The sequence below is a fragment of the Pan troglodytes genome, chromosome 2, assembly GCF_028858775.2.
Source record: "Pan troglodytes isolate AG18354 chromosome 2, NHGRI_mPanTro3-v2.0_pri, whole genome shotgun sequence".
Classification (NCBI taxonomy): Eukaryota; Metazoa; Chordata; class Mammalia; order Primates; family Hominidae; genus Pan; species Pan troglodytes.
Genome location: NC_086015.1, coordinates 200672393 through 200678512, shown reverse-complemented (window position 1 = coordinate 200678512; position 6120 = coordinate 200672393). Strand labels below are relative to the sequence as shown.

The 6120-nt window shown below is 54.1% G+C and overlaps 1 pseudogene; it reads left to right on the top strand.

The window, feature by feature from the left end:
• The first annotated feature begins 864 nt into the window (after window positions 1–864).
• Window positions 865–1487, top strand: LOC134809637 (Golgi apparatus membrane protein TVP23 homolog C-like; annotated as a pseudogene).
• Window positions 1488–6120: the final 4633 nt, after the last annotated feature.

The following is a 6120-nucleotide window of genomic DNA, read 5'->3' as shown; positions in this document are numbered from 1 at the left end:
TGCCTGACTCCCAGGCTCCCAGATGAGGAGCCTGCTAGCCAGGGCTTGAAGCCCTCCAGTGACAGGGGGTGCATTACTTCCTAAGAGGCCATTTCCTTGGTTCAGAAACATTTATCCAAAGACTGAGCCGAAATCTACCACCTCACTTAATGTTTTTGGCAGCTGGTTATGACCCAGACCCGCACAGAATAATTTAACTCTTCTGAAATAGACTTCCAGATATTTGGAAGTGGCCAAGTCAGGTTTAAGAGCTCAGGTCTCCCATTTGACAAGATTTCCATCTCCTCGCTGTCTGAACAGGTTTCAGCTGTGGTTATCCAAGCCCTCATTCTTGATGACACACACCAGGCTGAATGGACTTTAGAGTTCCCCTCAAGCCGCCAAGCGCTCTGAGACAGGTTTACTAGCTTTGGTGAGATGCTGACACGCCTCACATGCACGTGCCCCTCCCAACTACTCAAGTGAGTTCGTGGCAAATCTCTCATCTGATCTGCATAAACGGATTATATATTAGGCAGTGCCATTGTCTGCATTTTACAAATAAGGAAACTGAGCCTCAGGGAGGTGAAGTCATTTGCCCAAAATCACAGAGCCAGGAAACGAGAGAGCCAAGATCCAGACCCCGCAAGATCCAGACCCCGCAAGATCCAGACCCTGCAAGATCCAGACCTCACAAGATCCAGACCCCACAAGATCCAGACCTCGGCTATCTGGCTTCTCTTTTTTTTGCGACAGAGTCTCAATCTGTCCCCCAGGCTGGAGCGCAGTGGTGTGATCTCAGCTCACTGCAACCTCTGCCTCCCAGGTTCAAGCAATTCTCTTGCCTCAGCCTCCCGAGTAGCTGGGATCACAGGTGTGCGCCATGCCTGGCTAATTTTTTTTTTTTTTTTTTTTGTATTTTTAGTAGAGATGGGGTTTCGCTATGTTGGCCAAGCTGGTCTCAAACCCCTGACGTCAGGTGATCCACCTGCCTCGACCTCTCAGAGTGCTGGGATTACAGGCGTGAGCCACTGCACCCAGCCCCATCTGACTTCTATACCCGCAGCCCCTTCCTTTACCCTCAGGCTGCCTCAGTCTCCACACTGGGGCCCAGAGCTGGGCTGGACTCAGCGCAGTCAGAACCTCGCCTTGCACGTGGCGAAGGAGCGGCAGGCAGGCAGGCGAGCAGGACAGCCAGCTTCCTCCTAGTCCGCAGTTTCGGGGAGCAGCCTGGAAAGGGAGGCCCAGGCTTCCCTGTCTCGTCGCACGTGTGTCTGCAGTGTCTGCGCTATCTCCCAGGGGCCTGGATGTCGATGGAAGGCCTGAGGGTGGAGAGAGCGGGGGCGCGAAGCATTCCCAGGCCTGTGGCTGAGGCCCACCCTGGCGGCCTCAGCATCTGTGGAGATGTGTAGAGGCAGGGAGAGTGAATGGGGACCAACCTCAGGAGATGCTGGGTCCCAGAAGCACCATGTGCTTCTCCTTTGGTGAGACTTAATTACTCTCTAAAATGTAAGGCTACTCCCACTTATCAAATTATAGATGAGTTTAATTACAGCGCACTGAGTAACCACACTGGGCTCCTTCAGAAATAGCAGCAGGCTGGTTGCTCTTCTCGGCTTCAGCTGTAGCCACCCCAGTTTCAGGAGGAAGTGCCCGTGGTTCCTGGGGCCTGGAAGTGCCGCTCAACTCTGCTGCCAGACAACAAGTGCGGGCGTGGTGGACTGCACTGGGTACACTGCTGTACCGGCCACCACCCTCCGGCCACTCTCAGCCGGTGAGTGCTCTGCGGGGCCGTCTGGCCACGTGTTCTGTGACTGGGTCATTTACTCTGCTGCAACCTCTCTTTCTCCTACCTACATCGTGTTCTGGACAAAGGTTTTGGCTCATAATGTCCAACCAGAGGTGGACAAAGTGGTGTGAGACCTGCCGTAAGAAACAGGGAGCATGGCGCGGGGAGAGAAGCCTGTGCCTTATGGAGACTCGGGGCACCTTCAGGAAGCAGGGTCAACGGCAGCAGGCCACTAGGGAGTGGGGAGAGCTCGGTGATGTCACGAGGGGCATCAGACTCTTCCCTGCAGGCTGGCGGGACTGATGGGCTCTCGTTCCGATGGAGGTACACTGGGACTTCCGGGGCTGTGATGGGAAGGGCGGAGGAGCTGCCGATGGTCCCAGTGCCATATTAGTGTCATTCTGAGGGGCAGCCCTGTGCCGGACGGCAGCTGCTACCTCTCCCTCTGCCCCTTTATTACTTGAATCTCTTCATTGTGCCAGGCCCTGTCTAGGCACGGTCGTCCGACAGCAGGCAGCCCACTGCCCTCCCAGAGCTCACTGTCTAGCCCAGGGTGACACAGGGTAACCGTGGGCATGACTTGGGCCGGGAAGTGAGAGGCTCGATTCCATCACATGTAAATAAAAATACTCATTTTCAATCTAACACAGTCTGTCTTCTTCCCCGCACAGCCTTGGAGCCCCTCATGGACAGCTGATGCGAGAGGTGTGAGTGGGCAGGGGTCTCTCCTTACTTAGGGAGTCCCATGACTTTGTCAAAGGAATAATAAAATATAAGGGCCCCTGGAAACCCAGAGGCCAACAACCTGAGGCTGCCAAGCAGGCGGTGCTGGGACTGCTTGGAGAATAACCAGGCAGGGGGCTCTCGATATGTGGGACTGGGCACGTGGTATGGAGGCTGAGGGCAGAACCGGACAGGAGGCTTAGGCTGCACCCAGATGTGGAAGAGCGCACACCACTGCCAGCAGCACGACAAGCTGGACTTTTCAGCCCTAGGGCTTCTTTTCTGTGCGGTTAAGTGTACGACGAAAGAAAACAGCAGAACATTAAAAAGAGATAGATGGGCTCTCGGGTTACTGCAGCTAGAGAAAGAAACAGCACATCTGGAGGGTCCGCGCTTCTCCTGCCCTCACCCCCCGAGGCCCTCCAATTCCCTCCCCTTCCCGGCCTCCTCCGGCCTTGCAGCTGGCAAACCCCTCCCCGCTGCTATGTGCTTAGTGACAGTGGGGCCTTGGTCACTGAGGGTTAGTGACAGAGCTGTGTGTCTGGCTTTAGTGCCTGCTGGTCCTCTCCTCGCCTGTGTGGATTTACCTAGGTGGTCCCTGAGAAAGAGAGCCCACAGGTGATGCCCTGTTAGAGGTGAAAGAGACCTCAGAGACCCTGCAGCCGGAGGGATGGGACAGAAGCAGGCTTTGCTGGCAACTGTGTTCTCGGTGAGGTCGGTTAGGAAGAACAGAAGTTTTGGAGCCAGATGCACCTAACTTTGATCCCGCTCTGCAACTTCCTGGTTGTATAATGCTGCCAAGTTATCTACTTTCTCTGAGCCTTAGTTTCTTTTTTTGGGCGGGGTGGGGAGGGTCACTAACACTAGGGCTGCTGCCAGCGAGCATTGCAAACCTCGATGTCTTTTTGTCTATGATGGGGATAACCATCTGTACTTTGCAGAGTTGTTGTGTAGATCGGTGAGTGGGTAAGCTCTCCAGCCCAGCGCCTGGCACAACGCGGAGGCTCAGTAGGTGCCCCGGCTGCTGCAGTCACCGCCTAAAAAATTCTTTCCCGTCCCCACCCCAGCCTTTCTGAGACATGCAGACACTGTAGCCCAAGGGTGTTCTAGAGGCACAGACAGAAATGGGGACCCACTCAGGCTTGAACCACAGCAGCCAGAGCCCACTTTCCGGCTCATCCTAGAGGCCTAGGGCAGAGGAGGCCACTGCCTTCTGCAGGCCCCCTTCCTGACTGCTAAGTGCAGAACAGACTCCACAGCCCTGCATCACCACCTGACTGGAAATCCCTGAAGATTTCCTGAGTGGATTAAGAAATTATTCGCCAGAAGGCCTTAAGCCTAAAAGCCTAGACAAGTCCATCCTAGACAAAGAAGGGGTTTTTTGTTTTTCTTTTTTCTGGAATACAAACCCTCAAAATCATCCAGGAGGATCAGCCCATTCATTCATTCAGCTTAGGGGAAGGGAATGGACCAGTTCTTCCTGCCCTGGTTATCTGTGTTTGGGATCTTCATTTATTTATTTTGAGACGGAGTCTTGTTCTTGTTGCCCAGGCTGGAGTGCAGTGGCACGATCTCTGCTCACTGCAAGCTCCACCTCCTGGGTTCAAGCAATTCTCTGCCTCAGCCTCCCAAGTAGCTGGGATTACAGGTGCCTGCCACCATGCCTGGCTAATTTTTTGTATTTTTAGTAGAGACGAGGTTTCACCATCTTGATCAGGCTGGTCTTGAACTCCTGACCTCGTGAACCACCCGGCTCGGCCTCCCAAAGTGCTGGGATTACAGGTGTGAGCCACCGCACCCAGCCTGGACTCTTTCTGTTAGCACTCAGTTTGTCCTACCCAGGCCCTGGCTTCCTGGGTTTTCTCTTTAAGCATTCAGGGTTGAGAGTGATCTATAATCAGGCTGCAGGATATCTATGGTAAGATTTGATTCCCAGCCTGAAGGAGTTCCCAGTCCTGTGGGGCTGAGGGCGTGAGGGGGTGGAGCAGATAGGACGCACCAACCTGGAGAGCTGTCACTCAGGACAGCCTGGGCTATAGTGGATGTATGAGCAAAGTTCATGGCAGCCCAGGAAGGAGCAGGAAATTCTCACTGGGGAGGTAACGGATGCTCCCTAAAGGAGGTTGTGTTTCAGCTGGGACTTGACAGGTGAAGAGGGTTTTGACAGATAGAAACAGGAGGTGGGGCACCTGACGGGACATTTCCCAGCCAGCAGAGCAGGATGAGAATGGCTTAGCACCTCAGGGGGATGGACTCTGAAAGGAAAGTGGATAATTTGGGGAGGCTTGAAGAACTCCAGCCCCTGGGAAGAAAGGGCTGTTAGGAGTGCCCCATCCCCCAGGACATCGTTCAGACAGCTCTGTCCTGTCAGAACCAGATCACTCTAAGCTGGACCGTGAAAGCCGTCCAGCCCCTTGGATCCTAAATGCACCGCACATGAATCTCCTGGGAAACTGGTTCAAAAACAGAACCAGTAAGTCTTGAGTGGAGCTCAGGAAACTTATATCTAAAAAGCGACTCAAGGCACAGCAAGGAAAAGGGGGGTCAGAGAAGACGGGGATGCTGCATCCCGAGTTAGTGACAGACCTGGGGCTAGGCCTGGGAGAGGGAGAGCTGGAGCACCTGTGGCTTTTTCTGTCCCCTGGTGGCTACTAGGAGTGAAACTCCGGGAGCAGAAAGGGCCGGAGGGCTTGTTTCAGAAGTGCCAGTGTGGGGAGATGCAGGCAAGTTTTCCTCCCCTTCTCAGAGACATCAGGACAGAGAGGAGACAGGTGTGCTGGGAGCCTGGCAAAGGCCAGATGGCCTGCTCGAGTGTTCTCATTAACAGGATGAAAAAGGGCGGAGCCCCCAGTGCAGATCCTTCCAGTTAGGCACTTAGATTGTGGCACTGGCTGGTGGCCCGGCCTTCCCACAATTTGTAGTTGTGTGTCCTGCAGTGGGCGACTCCACCAGGCTGTGCCAAGCCTGCCAGCTTGCTGTGCCCTCTGCCCCTCGGAGCTGCAGCTTTGCTCACTGTCCTCTCCTTGGCCAGGAGGGGGCAGTCAGCTGCCTCTCTAGTATCCCTCCTGCCTTTAGTGTTGAGGCTGGGAAGCGTCAGGGAGGTGATTAAACAGGGCAGGGCTTTCTCAGACCCATGGCAAGAGGCCTAAGTTTCAGTTCCAGTTCCATGTTCTCAGTTGCAGACTGAGCCACTGGGGGTGGCTGAGGAGAAGCAGCATGCCCCCATCCTGGCTTTCTAGTGCTCAGGTACTTGGCTTCCAGGTGCCTAGCTAGCCTAGACAAGCTGGGACTTGGGGGCAGAGATTGCTGCATGTTCCTGATAATTCATTTTCCCCTTCTATAGGGATAGATCCACCAATGTTCAGCTGAGCACATGGCTGCCATAATAAAGACTACATTTCCCCAGATTCCCTTGCAGCTAGGGGGTAGTCATGTGACTATGTTCTGGCCAATGGGATGTAAGCAGAAATGGTGGTACAACAGTTTCCAGGAACCTTCCTTAAGGGGAGGTTATATGCATCTCCTTTGGCTCCTTCGGCACTTCATCCTGCAGCCTGGAACTTGGGATGCTGCCATCTTGCGCCATAAAGTCAAGATATTTATGACATTGCAACAAGATAGTGTTTGGA